Source organism: Nasonia vitripennis, chromosome 1, assembly GCF_009193385.2.
Source record: "Nasonia vitripennis strain AsymCx chromosome 1, Nvit_psr_1.1, whole genome shotgun sequence".
Lineage (NCBI taxonomy): Eukaryota > Metazoa > Arthropoda > Insecta > Hymenoptera > Pteromalidae > Nasonia > Nasonia vitripennis.
The window spans coordinates 16,999,298-17,015,374 of NC_045757.1; the positions used below are offsets into that span (position 1 = coordinate 16,999,298).

At 44.2% G+C, this 16,077-nt stretch overlaps 1 protein-coding gene across 3 annotated transcripts in view; it reads left to right on the forward strand.

Annotated features, from left to right (window-relative positions):
* The window catches only part of LOC100116943 (tyrosine-protein kinase transmembrane receptor Ror), a 324,541-nt gene that overhangs the window by 45,442 nt on the left and 263,022 nt on the right, over positions 1-16,077 (forward strand). The gene's annotated exons all lie outside the window — the stretch shown is intronic.

The window sequence follows — 16,077 nt, forward strand, 5'->3', positions numbered from 1 at the left end:
GAAATAAATATTTTTTAGACAATAGATAAATTATTTTGGGAAGTAATCGATTTGATTGAATGTAACTATAATTATCTAAGAGCATGATCGACTTTAGTTGAATAAAGAAAAAAGTATATTAATATAAGTAAATATTTACTAAAATGATTCAGAAAATTGTTCACACTTTTTATAATACAATAAATACCACTCTAAATTTTAATAATTATTTATTACACAAAAATAAGGTTATCTTGAATAAAGATTAGCTTCAATTGGATGCAGCAAAGATTATGTTCAATTAAGTAAATGCTCGTAGCTATGAGAATCATAATTTTTCAAAACTAAAAAAATGTTTTTAATGTAAGTAAATATTTACTAAAATATTTCAGAAAATTGTTCACACATTTTATAATACAATAAATATCACTCTAAATTTTAATAATTATTTATTACACAAAAATAAGGTTATTTTGAATAAAGATTAGCTTCAATTGGATGCAGCAAAGATTATGTTCAATTAAGTAAATGCTCGTAGCTATGAGAATCATAATTTTTCAAAACAAAAAAAAATGTTTTTAATGTAAGTAAATATTTATTTGACCGTATTTTATGATTTTTAATCCTTATTTTCTATAATATAATATTATCTGTCTTTTAGGAAATATTTTGTCGGTAAAGATTGAAGCATATTAAAAAAAAAGATCAAGTTTTCTTAAATATAACAAAAATGTTGTATAATTTAGAAAATATTTATTCCCATAGACAATGAAATCTTTTCAAATTATTCTTTTATGGCAAATTATTTTCTGTGTTTTAATAAATATATTCTTGATTTTAAACTAAGTAATCTTATAGCGAGACTGCATTTTTTAAAATGCAGTTACTTTTTTCTTAAATTGAATAAATATTATTTTAATATGATTAAAAAAATTCATATTTTCATTCATCATAATATATCATTTTTTGCATTTTAGTAAATATATTTTTGATGTAATTAAATATAGATTTAATCAGAGTTAAAATTATTTCAAAATTTGTTTGCTATTTTATAATTCTAAGAAATTATTTACTTATGTCAAGGATATATTCCTTCTACTATGGTACACTGCATTACTTAGATTTAAGTAAATATCTTCTAAGTACATACGTAGTAAATGATTTACTTAAATTAAAAAAAATTTGTTTAATTCTACCAAATTTTTTTTTCAGTGCGGAGTTTCGACTAATCCGCTGGTCTTGCTCGGTTGTCGTTCGAATGTCAAGATAAGCGTACGTGTTTGATGTCTCCGTTTTCGCTGCTTTGTACGAGACTTAACGTCGATTTAACGTTTGCTAATAGGATTTTTTGAATTCACGTTCGGCTTTATTTCTCCCGTCGTTCAAGATTTATTCGAAAAATAAATCTACACTGAGTTTGAATGCGCTATTACATTATTTAGGTGCACGGTTAAACGCGTTCGATCGAGATATTTTTCAAAACCGCTCCGATAATGACTGCACTGAAACTGTACTCTCTTTCCTTTTAAATTCGCCGAGCTTCGCCACGCTCGAGAAGCTCAGAGCGAGAGCGATTACTCAGAACAAGTACATTTCCGATTTATCAAGCAAGCATTTCTCCACTTACTCGGCATTTCTTCCTCTTCGCTTACCTCAGCCTCGCGCCTCGAGTCCTCAACCCCCACCCCTCGAGCAGTCCCTCCCTCATACATAAGCACATCTGGGTTCCGCCGTTCGCCGACATCTCAGCAGCCCCGAGACGAAAAACGAAATTGGCGATAAGACGTGCGCGGACTGCACCGCTCTCCAGGGCCGCGATATTCTTCCCCTACGTTCACGTGCGTGTGTGTATAGGTGTGTCTTCGAAGTCACGGTAAAACAAGAAAGCGTATTTGGCCGATCGGCGGCGGCTCGATAAAACGTGTTCGTCGCCCGCCGCCGTCGCTGGGAAAGTCAAGGGTGACTCTTCCTCTCCGGCGCGACTTTTCTCTGCTTTCTGTCTCTCCTCTCCTCTTCGCTCGCCGACGACGGTCCTTTAAAGGGATTAGGCGCGGACGCACGCGAGAATCCTAATGCTCGATTTTAACCTTCTTTCGCCTCGATTCCCCTTTATTCCTTCTTTCTGGCGTTCCTTTTTTGGAGACGAGATTCAGAGTCGAATCGATGCCACATCCGAGAATTTCTCTGCGCTGCCCGCTTTTCCTTATGTCTCTTGTGTATAATACATAACAGCGGTTTTTTTTCACTTTCGTCCTTTGGTGGAATGCTAATTTCCTTTTCGAGGTAGCGACTTTTAAATGCTCGTTGTACAAAACGCTATGCCGTGCGTGATGACAATTCGGCCGGAATAATTCGTGTACGTAGAACGCGAACGTTTTGTACAACTGCACGCGGCCATATTTTAATTAAATCGTTAACGAGTCCGATAATTTAGCACGCTCGGTTAAAGCGACGCAGAGGTCTCTATTCGCGGAAAAATTATCGACACATCAACGGAAACGCGCGCGCTAACGCCGGCGGATTGTTTCCTAACGCTTTAAACAATGCATAATGAATTTGAATAATTAATTTTTAGCTTTCTCTCCCCATTTCCATCTCTCTCTGTCTCTTCTTGCCGTTCTTGTTGTTCGCACAATATGAAACTGAGTTATTGATGTATATAAACCGTGTGTACAGCCTAACGAATAATTTCATCTCGCGAGCGGTGCATTGAAACGCTATACTCTCCGTCGATGCAAAGGGAGGGTAGCAGTGAATAAACCTCCCGCCGGCGGAAATTAAAATTACGTATTGTGCCCTCTTTCCCCCGCACGCTTGATTAAACCTTTTCAGCGCGAAATTTTGGGCTAAAAAATATAATGCATTGAAATTTAGCAACGCTCGGTTTCTCTCGAGTTCCACACTTTCGCGCGCGAAGCAAAAAAAAACTTCACGAAGTACAACGCCTTTTGCGCTCTCTTGGCACCTGTAGAAAATAGAAGAGCTTCATTTTATTTTTATTTCACGCGAAAAGGCCGCGCGTGTAACGGTACACAACGGGATTATCATATTTTTTATTCTCTTGATAAGTAATTATTTTTACGAAAGCTCTCGTGCCGAGTTTGCGCATGTTTATATTAAGATCTGTTCTGTGAAAATTTTACGAGAGAAGCCGCGTAAAAAAATGTTTTCGATAGCTATCGGCGTAGCATAAATCCAAGAACAGCACTCTCCCAACGCCGATAACCTCAACAGCATTCTTTACAGCTTCGTGAAGAAAAAAGACTGCGTCCCGACCGCCAGAGTGGCAAAAAAATTTTCCAAACTCGGCATTCGCTTATAGCAGCCCCATAAATAGGAAAAAAATATCGCTGAAAACAGAAGATAAAAGAATTGTCGTAACTCAAAACAAGAAAGGCATAAATTCACCTCGAGAGTGCGGGATGTATTAGAAATAAAGAAAAAGGCGCACACCTAGCTGCGATCCTCCTCAAAACACACATTCATATACATTCGCCAGAGAGAGCAAGTTTCGCGCTCAGCGCGAAAGAAAATAAAGATCCCATACAGTTCGTCAGTCTCAAAGACAGAGTAGATGCGGCTGGTGCGGTGTAAAGTTACCCCTCCGAAGAGTAACGGTCCTCTCTCTCTCTCTCTCTCTCTCTCTCTCTCTCTCTCTCTCTCTCTCTCTCTCTCTCTCTCCCATCGAGTCACCGATATTATCGTCTCCGCGCGCGGGGGTATTCTCGACACGCGGAGAGAGCGAGATTCCACGCGCCGCGCGCGCGGGACTTACTGCACACACACATACTCGTCGCGAGACGGAGAATAAATGGAAGGAAGAGAAAAAGGACGAAGAGATGCGCGCCGCCGCTGCCGGAGAAAACGGATACCGAGGATGGAGGGGGAGTGGCTGACTGCTTACTGGCGCGAGAAGCGAACAGAAGGAAGAGGAAAAACGACGAGGAGCTGCCCAGGAAATGCAACGATGAGGTAGGAGAAAAGGGAAAGGGTAAACAATGGGAAAGTGAGCAAGACGCTGTACGAGAAAAAGAAATAGACGCACAGGGGGTAGGGAAAGAAGCGGGGCGAGTGATTGAGGCAAGTCGGAGATAAATAGACAGAGGATGAACGAGGTATCGATGATGATCGTGTCGCATATCGAATGAAATACGAAGAGAAAACCAGCTACTTTGCAAGATTAGAAGAGAATTCGCGAAATGCGCGTAGAAGAGAGTTGAAGAAGGAACTTAAAGACGATCATAAATATCATGTCTCTGTTATAAATGACAGGTTTTCCCAGATTCTCGCTCCTCTATCTCGCCACTTTCGCGGGAACGCATAGCTGTATAATAGACCAGATGTATGAGCACGTATACGAGCCAACAGGTATGCCTCTGTATTTCAAATATAAGTGCACTGAGATATACGCGGTGCGTTAACGACTTTAAAAAAATTAATTATTTACTGCCAGCTGATATCGCCGTCATCTCATAAGGGGGTTGGTTTATGCGGCGCTCGAAAAATACTGGAGCGTGCAGTCGAGATTCACCGATTAAGAACTAGCTGCTCCAACAATTTTCATGCAAATAATCCGAGTTTCAATTGCCGAGTCGTAAATTTTCTTCGTAGTCGACATTTTTCTCAACGAGTGCGTATCTGCAAAAATTAAGATTAAATTCACGAAAATACCCGTATAAAGATTGAATAGACACTCGTGCGTGCGGGAGAGAAGCGACTGCCAAAAAGAGAGGCCGATAACCAACGCAGCCACGGAAAGAGACAGTGAAGTTAGCCGTTTTTATGGTTATGGAAAGCAGCGAGATGCAATAGCTAACGCCGTTTTTATCATCACAGAGCTCGCGAGAGAACAAGAAAAAAGAATCAACCCCGCACAAAAGAGGGAGAATCCTCGCGAGAGCCAAAAGAGAGAGATAGCGCGTAAAAGTGCCGCACACATCTTCGCTTTTTTCGTCGTCGTCGTCGTCGCGCGCGAGATACGCGTTCACATTTATAGTATATAGTGTATACGCGAATTCTGCAACTACAAGCTCTCGCGCGCGAGGGCGTAAATATAGGTGTATAGGTATAGGCGAAGCAAGCCGAGCGCGCACGTGGAAAACGACTGTACGTCTCTCTTTCTCCTTGGCGAAATACAAGACCCTTTACTTCGACACGCGGAAGCTCGATATTGTCGTCGTCTGCGCCAGCTCTCGCGCGTCTATATCTCTTTTTTATGCCTCATATTTTATACCTGTGTCGGCTTCCCTCGCGCGTGTGTATATAGCTACACACGCACGTATAGCCGTACGCGCGTGCATCCGAGAGACAGAGTTTCGCGGGGGTGGAGTTTATGAAGCTATGTGTGCGCGCGTGGGTGGGACCGGCTGCGCTGTTTAGTGATCGGATTTTGCCGGAGAAAAATACTCGCTGTGATTTCGTCCCCGTGTATGGACTATATACAGTGCAGGGGTCTTGTAGGAGGGCGAGAATTTCGAGGCACCGCACGTCTGTAATGGAAGTACCGCCGCCGCTATGATTCCAAACTCGAAATGTATTGTTTTCGAATTTCGCTGCTGCTGCTGATGTCAGACGTGCACTTTCTCTTCGTTACAGTTTCTTTGCTGCGGACGTACTCTTTTTGGGACACGTCGCTTTGCTTCTTCTTCGTTCTCGGCTGTGATCTGTATAGCGATGTCGAACGACAGCTCGTATTTATTTCCATCGGAGCTGGCGATCCGCTGCAATAAATGCTCCTATGCGCAATAATTTTGCTTATTAATATAAATTTATTAACTTTTTGCGCGCGGTCGTCAAGTTTTTAGTGACCATAAAACGTTCACTCGTAAAATTCGTATTAATGATTACGCCAATAAGCCATTACGAGCTACAATAAATTCATTAATTTTATATTGTGTAACGCTAGCGAGCCAAGTTTTATCGAAGAGGAAAGAAAGTCGAAGCGAACAGCCATCGCAGGAGGTAATACTCGGTCGCATTAAAATTCGACAAATTAGTGGTACAAGGCTGCAGCCGCGGCTGAGGTTGAGTTAGACACTGCTAGTCTAAGCTTTCCGCCCGGCATATCAGCCTTGTCGGCAGCAAACCGGGAAGAAAAATTTCATATTAACTCGATTCCGAATGAAAAGCTCGGCTATTGCCTTTTTACCTAAAGGGCCGCCGCGGGTAAGTACTTTGAGACAAGAGAAATTTATGAGAGCCGTCTCGGCGGATTCAATTTCCTGCGCCAGCGCAGTTTTCTCTCTCTCTCTCTCTCTCTCTCTCTCTCTCTCTCTCTCGCTCTCTGTCTCTTTCTCTCTCTCGCGCGCACGCGATGTCACGTACACCAAAGAGAGCGAGGAAGAGAGAACGATAGCTAGTCGCGCAGCCCGCATTGCAACGCTCACGGGCAACGCCGGTATCTCAATTTTACGGAGGGAAAACTTCGTTTAGTCAGGGATAAAGGGGATGGCGCCCAAACTATCTATGCACTTTTCTCTCTTCAGCCAGCACCCACCCTCCGCAGCAGCAGCAGCCTCTTGCGCCCTGAAATAACAATGAGTCTTTTCAAACTTAAATAGCCTCGGCCCGCTGTTGTCTTTTTGGCCTGCAAAGAGTAAGCGAGAAAGGCCGTTTTGTTTTCTGCTGTCTTGCGCGAAATATGCGCGCGGCAACGACTCGCCGGGGAGGGGCCATTTGTTGGTACCTATTAATCACCGTATCGCATTGCGCCAAATTCCTTTATTAACGAAAATTCAACGCTCTTTTGTTGCAGGTGAGTGACGCCCGGGCAATATTATCATTTTCAATTACACGTACGCCTAGGCGGTAAGTTTTTCTCAACTTTTCGATTCTATACTCCGCCGAATTTTCAAAGTAAATTATGCATCCCCTCGCGCGAGAAACAGATTGCCAGCAGCCAGCTGCGCAACGAAATCCTGCTACTTAACCCTTCCAATATAGCGTCCGAAATGAAGACAAAGCGAGCCTCACGCGCCCCAGTTGGCGAAAAACACTCGTCGGCACTATTTAACGTTTAAACTCGAAAAGCTCGTGGCGGCCGTCTACTCGCCGAGGGAAAAAGGCTGCAGAGTAGTCGCCTAGGCAAAATTTATTTCTGCGCTTCGTTAAGCAGCCTGGGGCAATACTCCTCCTCCTCTCTTCCCTCCGAGGGACTATTGCTGACTCGTGTGTCCGTGTGTCTATAGAGTACCTCGGGGAGGTGAGCGCGCGCCCGAGAGAGAGAGAGAGAGAGAGAGAGAGAGAGAGAGAGAGAGAGAGAGAGAGAGGAATTTCGGTCGGACACCTCATAAAAAGGGGCCATGAATATACTTTAAGGCGACGCAGGCTAGAGATGACGCGATGCACACGCACGGAAAAAGGAGCGGATATGGAGATGTGCGCGGAGGATAATAAAACGGTGAATATAGCGTGCATGGGAATCGCTGGAGGTCTCGCGCGCGGCTCTATGAAGTTGATGAATTATTTTAGAGGGAGCGGGAGCTATATTCGTGGCGCGAAGTTTGACTCGGGAAATTTTACGCTCGTTTTCGTATTCATCGCCGCGAGAGACCCGGCTCATGCTTAATTTGGACTGCGATAAAGAGGGGAGTCATTTTATCGCAAGTGTATATTCGGGTGTCCGGAATGCATCGAAAAAGAGCTGTCTCTTGGCACAGGAGTCGATCACATTACATAAAGAATTCACGACTGCAGCAGCGAGTAATACGTATATTAAGCTAGCAGATCAAGGTCACGACTCGCACTTCTAAACTATTGGATATTTTGTTACTAATTTGTTGCTACTTTGTTACGCTATTCCGGATTTTGTTGCTAATTACGTATCAAAGATACGCGCGATCTGCTAGATTAAGTCTTAAGCTAGCAGACCATCATGCTGTATGTTCGGTTCTAAATAAGATATCAACCTCTTTCACACGACATATTTTGTTGCTAATTTGTTGCTGAAAGATGGCATTATGTAAAATATCCCCTTATCAACCCTTAACCCCCATATCCATCCCCCTTATACCGCTGAAATAGGATGAAGTCGAAATGGGATCTTCGGCGTATATAAATAACGGGATATTTTGTTGCTAATTTGTTGCTCGCCAATAGCGTTGTTAAAAATATCCTACTATCACCCGCGAGCCCGAAACCACCCTCCTGCGACCCCTAAAACAGAATATTAACAAAATACGTTCGAAGAAGCAAATAAACGATGAAGTATTTTGTTGCGAATTTGTTTCTCGCCGGTAGCATTGTTTAAAATATCCTACTGTCACCCCCTATGCAAATAAACGATCAAGTTTATTGAACTGAATTATTTGAACTGACTTCTTTTTCCGAAAAACCCTCACACTACCATTTATTTTTCAAAAAACTACTCTTATCAAAGCTCTCGGTGCGTGGGGTATATACATATATTTTTTTCAAAAATACGTCGGCACATCGGAGGAAGGCGAGCGAAAAAGAGGAGAATATAGCTATTTAAAACAGAAATTCATAAATCCTCCTACCCCACGCACCAAGAGCTTTGATAAGAGAATTTTTTTTTAAATTACGTCGGCACATCAGAGAAAGGCAAGCGAAAGCGGGGATAATACAGCTAAAACCGAAATTCTTAATCCCACATACCCCACCCGCCAGAGCTTTGATAAGAGTAGTTTTTTGAAAAATACGTCGGCACATCGGAGGAAGGCGAGCGAGAGAGAGGAGAATATAGCTATTTAAAACCGAAATGGTAGTGTGAGGGTTTTTCGGAAAAAGAAGTCAGTTCAAATAATTCAGTTCAATAAACTTGATCGTTTATTTGCATAGGGGGTGACAGTAGGATATTTTAAACAATGCTACCGGCGAGAAACAAATTCGCAACAAAATACTTCATCGTTTATTTGCGTCTTCGAACGTATTTTGTTAATATTCTGTTTTAGGGGTCGCAGGAGGGTGGTTTCGGGCTCGCGGGTGATAGTAGGATATTTTTAACAACGCTATTGGCGAGCAACAAATTAGCAACAAAATATCCCGTTATTTATATACGCCGAAGATCCCATTTCGACTTCATCCTATTTCAGCGGTATAAGGGGGATGGATATGGGGGTTAAGGGTTGATAAGGGGATATTTTACATAATGCCATCTTTCAGCAACAAATTAGCAACAAAATATGTCGTGTGAAAGAGGTTGATATCTTATTTAGAACCGAACATACAGCATGATGGTCTGCTAGCTTAAGACTTAATCTAGCAGATCGCGCGTATCTTTGATACGTAATTAGCAACAAAATCTGGAATAGCGTAACAAAGTAGCAACAAATTAGTAACAAAATATCCAATAGTTTAGAAGTGCGAGTCGTGACCTTGATCTGCTAGCTTAATATACGTGCGAGTAATGCATCGTTTCATTAAAAAAAGTGCACCTTCCAATAAAATACAAACGTAAGCAAGGAGCCGAGCGGGTCTACTGTTGATTTTAGGGCATAGCAATGTCTATAAAACACGAGCTTAAATAACGGATTTCGTCGCGCTTTATTCGCAATCCTCAAAGTGCACTCGGTCACGGAAGGCCTCTATCTGTACCGTTGTCGTATAAGGCCTCTCTCTCGGCGACGACGGCACTCATTCTTTTTTCAACGAGTCGTCGAGCTATTACTACAGTAAGGTAGCTGCACAGCCGACGACATCGCGAGGCCTAAGGACTATGGAAAACGCGAGGCGGAAGTCGAAATTCCTGGATTATTTATCTAGTTTGTTTTATGGTTTTTGTTTCGTCAAGTATTCGATGAATTTTTAACGAACAATGTAAAACCCGAGTTCGCATTCATTTGCCCGGCAATATGTTCACTTGCATTGTTACGTGAAAACGATCCGAATTATGGGTGCAATATTTTTGGCTTCCGTTCGGGTAACGCATACGTGGATTTCCATTACACGAATATACCTACGGTAAAAGTATATTGCGATGAAATAAAATTCAAAAGTTATATTGTTATATCCATGCTCCCTATGCGTCCACCTCGCTTTCCCAGAATTTCTGATTTTAATGAAAGGTGCTGATGTACGTTTTACATGTTTAAAAGTTTACAAATGGTGTACAAACATTTTTCTACATTTTTTTTTCGAGAATTTACGGTCAAAAAGGTAAAAAATTAGATTTATGTGTATTGCCATATTGTATATTCCGCAAAGCATTAGCCTAGATATAGCCCACATCGGGAGGCAGAACCCTCAATCGCAAGTCCCGATACAATCAGATGATCCTCGTTTAATATCTCTGCGTATTTGAGGCCAACACCAATGACACTCTATGAATTCCTAGAAGTTCGCGTTGCAATCACGGTTTTATTGCTTTTCCGCTTGTCAATTCCGTACGAAACGGATGATAGCGATACTCGTACCGCGCGCACAATGACACTTGATCCCGACTTTATAATTCGATAGATCGTGTTTTAGAAAGGAGAGTTGTGTGTGTGTGCATATATATATATATATATATATATATATATATATATATATATATATATATATAGCCTGGATGAATGTGTTATCCGCTAGATTTTTGGTAATTGCACGAGCCTCGAGAGGCTGGAGCGTTACTGCCGTAGAGATACGCGTTTTATTGCAAATTACTGCAGTACGCAAATAAGTTTGCGCGTGAATATACCGGCTATATATAGAACATTTCGCAGAGATTTGATGGGGTTTAGCGAGGCTCTATGAAAGGGAATACATAAAAGGATTCCCGAATATGTTAGAATTTTATTGGGGATGTGAATACTGAGTTAACTTTTTTCATCAAAGAAATAAAATTAATCGATCAATACTGAGAGTGCACAAGCCACTAGACACAGAAACCTCCGGCATTCAATTCGTCGAATATGACCCAGTATTTCCGAGACGACAACGGGCAAAAAGCTGCACTCGACGTGTAATACCGTTATAAACCTCAACTCGAGCACTGAAACACCTTCATAAAAGCCAACTAGTACATAGACACAGGCGCGACGAACGCAGGATCACAAGCGACGCGAAGACTATTGCTTTTTCATGCATCGCCTCGTTCGTCCGCCCGTTGGTTCTCTCTCAGCTCTCGCTTGCCGCTCCATATTCGGCGAGCCGCGACGATTTACTCTTTATTCTCTCTCTCTCTCTCTCTCTCTCTCTCTCTCTCTCTCTCTCTCTCTCTCTCTCTCTCTCTCTCTCTCTCTCCGACGCGCGCACGTATACTCACTCACTCGCGCGCAGCTTTGTTTCTTAGTCTCCGCGCACGTATAGGTTGTGCTATCTAAGCCGTTAAAATGCATTGTTCGAACCGAACAAGCTTATCTATCAGCGAGCACTTCCTCTCTCGCGGCGCCGCGCGAGCATTCATTTAATTTCGCTTTGTTCCGAGAGCTTTATCGCTTTCCAGCTAGAGAGGCCTGGAAATGGAGCGTTGTCTGTTTAGTGCAGCAAGGCAATGGACTGTGTCGCCTATGCACTGCTCTTTTTTCCAAAGGGAATTGAATTTTCAGTTGCGCAACTCATTCCCAACCGCAACCGCAGAGTAAGTATATTTCCCCGCGAAAAAAATTGAAGTTAATCACGATTAATCCTCGTCATCCGCACCGCATCGTTGCAGCGATAGCGAGGGACTATAATATAGGTCTGATTCATTAATCAGAAAACTACACCGGAAAGGTCCATCAATTAGCGAGCCGGAGAAAGCTAATTTAACTAATTATTTTCAAGAACACTCGCCTCCAGAAAAGCTCGCGCACAGCCAGACGAACAATATACCCCTTTCCAGCCATCCTTCTCTCGCGCTCTCTTCTCTCTCTCTCTCTCTCTCTCTCTTTCTCGCCATTTGACTCCCACGCGCATCCATCGACGTTGAACACGTCCTTTCTCGCTCTCCTCTTCTCATTTCTCCTTTCCCCCCTCGTCTCTCTCCTACGGTTGACCGTCCCGCCGAGGCCTATATCTCGATAATGCGCCTCGCAGCGCCGACGCGAGCGGCATATGTAAATGACGCGCCCGTAGGCAATGCAGCTATAGAGATCCATAACGTACACACAAGGCGAACCACCGACCGCCGTCGTCGTCCTCGCGATATCTGCGGCGCTGACCGAGTAGCATAATAAATAACGCGGAGTGTTCTGCAGAGCTGCGCGTTTGTTCTTTGGCTGACTGATTTCGAGTATTGCTTGTGATTTTTAATAAAAAAAATTTCTCTCTCGATATGTCCGCGCGCTAGCGTAAAACTCGATATTACAATTTAACGCGCGGAAAATACATCTCCGCTCGCAGCACGAGAGCTTGGAAAATCTGCGAACGATTCGAGAGCTTAATTCGCAGAGCTGCGGGTTTAAGTAAGCCGTCGCTGACGCTGCGCCGCGCTATACGTGGCTCTATAAGTACGTGATATGGCTAGGAATATGGCAAGTCAATGTATAGCAGCGTGTCGCGCGCGACGCGACAGCCAGTTCGCCGGGCGTATAAAACTCGGGGGTGTACGTACGCATACCTATATAGATAGCTCTGACGCGCGTAGGATGAAGCGAATCGTTAAAGGTACACGTATCGCACACGCAGCCATCTCCGGCCGTTTTAGCCGCGGCGAAGGTCGTTCTGTCAGCTCTCAAGTACAGTCGCGAGTTTGACTTTAAACGCGAGTTCTTTCTTGAAATTTTTAAACGTACACACGTTCACCCCCTCTACTGCCCGGATATAAGTCAGCTCGACGCAAAAAATATACAGTCTCCACTCCATCACGGCGAAGCAAAAGAGAGACTAAAGAGGAAAATTCTCTGACAAACTACACTTAAACTAAGTACGAGAGCAGCTCGTTATATCGCCGCGCAAAGAGAGCAAAGCGAGCGAGTTCCGCATAAATTACTGCCATAATCATTTTCCCTAGCGTACACAACGATATTAAATTTTTGCCCCGTGGCATCAACGAGCGCGCAGCCATAGAGCGCATTAGCTCGTCGCCGGGGTCAGGTGAAGTCTCTCGCTCTCCCGCTTGTGTTTATTAAACATACCTATACATGCACACACGTATACTTTCTGTGCGGCCGGCCGGGGCTTCATCGGCGACGCGCGAGCGGTAAAAGCTTTCACGAAGTTACCAAAGCGATTCGCTCGCGTACCAGCGCGCGGAGCGACACTTTGTTTGCGCGCGAGCGTGACGCACTTAATAAAAGTAATTTACGGCTTGCGGCGAGAAAATTAGCCCCGAAAGGTCGGAGTTCGCTTTTATGCCGAGTTTGCGGTCCGCTGACGAAATTCAAATTTCTGCCGCGGCCTGTGTATAGCCTTTCGGGAGAACTGCTATGTTCTTCGTGAAAATAAAAAGAACTAATGCGAAAGATTCCTCTCCGATACTGTACATACACACACATACGAGCGATTCATTATACGCGGAGCTGGCTGTGTATGCTTTTCATAATCGCAGGAGGATTGCGCAATAACTCAAAGCGATCGCCCGAAAAGTTCTTCGGCGAACACGAGCGCGCCGCGCGCGTATAGCCCTTCATCAAAAGCCAGCGCGCAGCAGCTACAACGAGAGCTCCTGTTATATTGAAATAAATTCGAAATCCAAAGTTGCTCGTTATTTACGCGTCTCTTTGCCCAAGGAGGCGCGCAGCCAGCCGCCGCGGCGTCATTTTATGAAAGCCATAAACTACTTTGACAGCTCGGCGTCGGAACTGTATATATAGATATAGCCGGCTGCAGTAAGGGGCGCTCATACTTGCTCTTTCTCCCTCTCTGCACGTGCGGCACAGAACCCCTTTTTTCTTCGCGATCGACGAGCTTTCCGGTTTGTCTTGGAGAGAGTTTCTCCAACGCCGACCAGTGGTCAGACCAGCATGAATATTGAAAAGTAGGCGTCGTGTTGGGCCAAGCCTTCGGTAGTTTTTCAGCAGCTGCAAGCTTGTAAGCACCGGCTACTTTACTGCGCTTGCGATCTGTTTACCTCGGACACATACAGGCGCGGCTTTTTTTCAAAGCGGCTCTTTTTACACGATGTGTTAGTTTTAAGCTTGCCGAGCGATTTCGTGCTACGCTGCTCGTGTCCGCGGATGATGCATGATCGAGCTTCGCACCGGGACAGGATTTTTGCGCTCGGCATCAAAGAGAATATCGAATTGATATATTTCAGCGCGGTATAGCGGTATAAGTTCGGCGAAAAAAAGAGAGATTTACCGAGGTAGTAAATGAGCCGCGTGTTCCATTGATTCGGCCGCGGAGATACGTGTGCGCGTATACATTAGAAACGCATTTAAATATAACGCGCACGCTGCATGTGAGGCAATAAACATAACAACTCTCGAATTTACATTCGACGCGGGTATGAGCGATATAACACGCGTTACAAGCCGCCATATCGCAGTTTTACAACCGGCTCTAGTATTACAAACCGTTGGCGCGATCGTCTCTCTTATTCGCCGCACCAGGTACTACACGCGCACACTCGCGCGCCGAAATCCGTGGAAATATCGGAAACCCATCTAGCGTGTGTCAGGTGCACACGCGTTGCAAAATAGGTATATAGGAAGAGAGTCCCTCTCTCTCCTCGAATTCGCGACGGGTGAAAAAAACCAGCCTCGCCTGCGGAGCGCGCCGTATCAAATATCGCCTGAGCTGTGAGCGCGAACAGGAGTAGTCCCTCTGCATATAACAGTCGAAAAAGACCAAGAGATAAGCGCTTGATAAAAACTCCTTCGAGAACACTCCTGATCTAGCCAGCCTGCGAACCTTTTCTCCGCGAAGCCGTAAAATACGAAAGGTAACACCGTGTAAAAGAGAAGCGAACGCTATACTCTCTCTCTCTCTCTCTCTCTCTCTCTCTCTCTCTCTCTCTCTCTCTCTCTCTCTCTCTCTCAATACAAAAGTGACGCGACGGGAATATCGTCGTCGCCGCCGCGCTGCTGCTTTTCGAACGGCGACTTCGTCTGGCTTGTTTGCTACACTCGGATTCTCTCCATAATAATGCACGAAAAATGGATTTTAATATTTCCGTCCGCGCGCCGACCAATCGATATAAATGCAAATCTTGCCGCGGCGCGCTTTTTCTGCTGAGACTGCTCTCATGCTCTGGCGCGACGGGAGTCTCGTATGTTATGCCCGTTTGTGTGCGTCTGCAGGTATCTTTGGTCTCTCTATAGATATATGCGTTGGGTATGAATTTACCGAAAGAAGTATGAGGGAACTGCTCGGATAGTTAATCTTTGTGAGATAAAGGCTGTCGTGTGTTTACTGTTGCGTTTAATCGCGCTTATTAATCGAAGGGAAAATATTGTGTTTAACGGCGATGAGGTTTTCAGCGAACTTGTGGGGAAACAGAACGAGGAAGAAAATAAAGTTCTAGATTGTGGCAATTAGTCGGACAGCAATAAAGACTCGCTGCGATAACAAGTCGAGAGATACTTTTCTTATCTCGAGCGAAAAAAGGAAGCTGTTCTCAGCGAATCTCATCCCCCTTGCTTTCTTACACTTCAGAGATAGCTCGATCGCTCATCCCTCCTGTATCATTACATATTCTATCGAATGATTGCGCCGCATACCACTGGTGCACACAATCGCCAAATCTGCATAGCTCTCTCCCCAGTATAGTTTGCTCCTGCACGTGTTTCATCATCAGCGCCAGTAGCGGCGTCAAAGCAATTGTCACCCTCATCAAACAAATAAAGGCCCGACCGCCAGACGCTGAATTCCTCGGAGAGCCTCGATGACCGTAAAGAACGCGAGTCGGCCGCGCAAGGGAGATCAGCTCCGGAAAAAGGGTACGAAGTACTAGTCTACGAAACAGCACTGCCCGAAGAGAGTGATAGAGAAAGAGTGTAATGGGATGCAATTTAACGGATCAAGAAAACGTCCCCGGTAGTCGTCTGCTTGCTTTTCTCCCCCACGCGCATAAAGAGAGTAGGGAGAGAGAGAGAGAGAGAGAGAGAGAGAGAGAGAGAGAGAGAGAGAGAAAGAGAGAGAGAGAGATTCAGTAGCGTTCCCGCGCGTGAATTCGAGTCCATCGCAGCCGACAAAATTCCATTTCGTTTCGTGTTATCATCTCCCTTACCGCCGCCATTTTTCCCTCACGCTGCCGAGATACTTTTAAGAAAGGACTAGAAAATTACCGAGTAA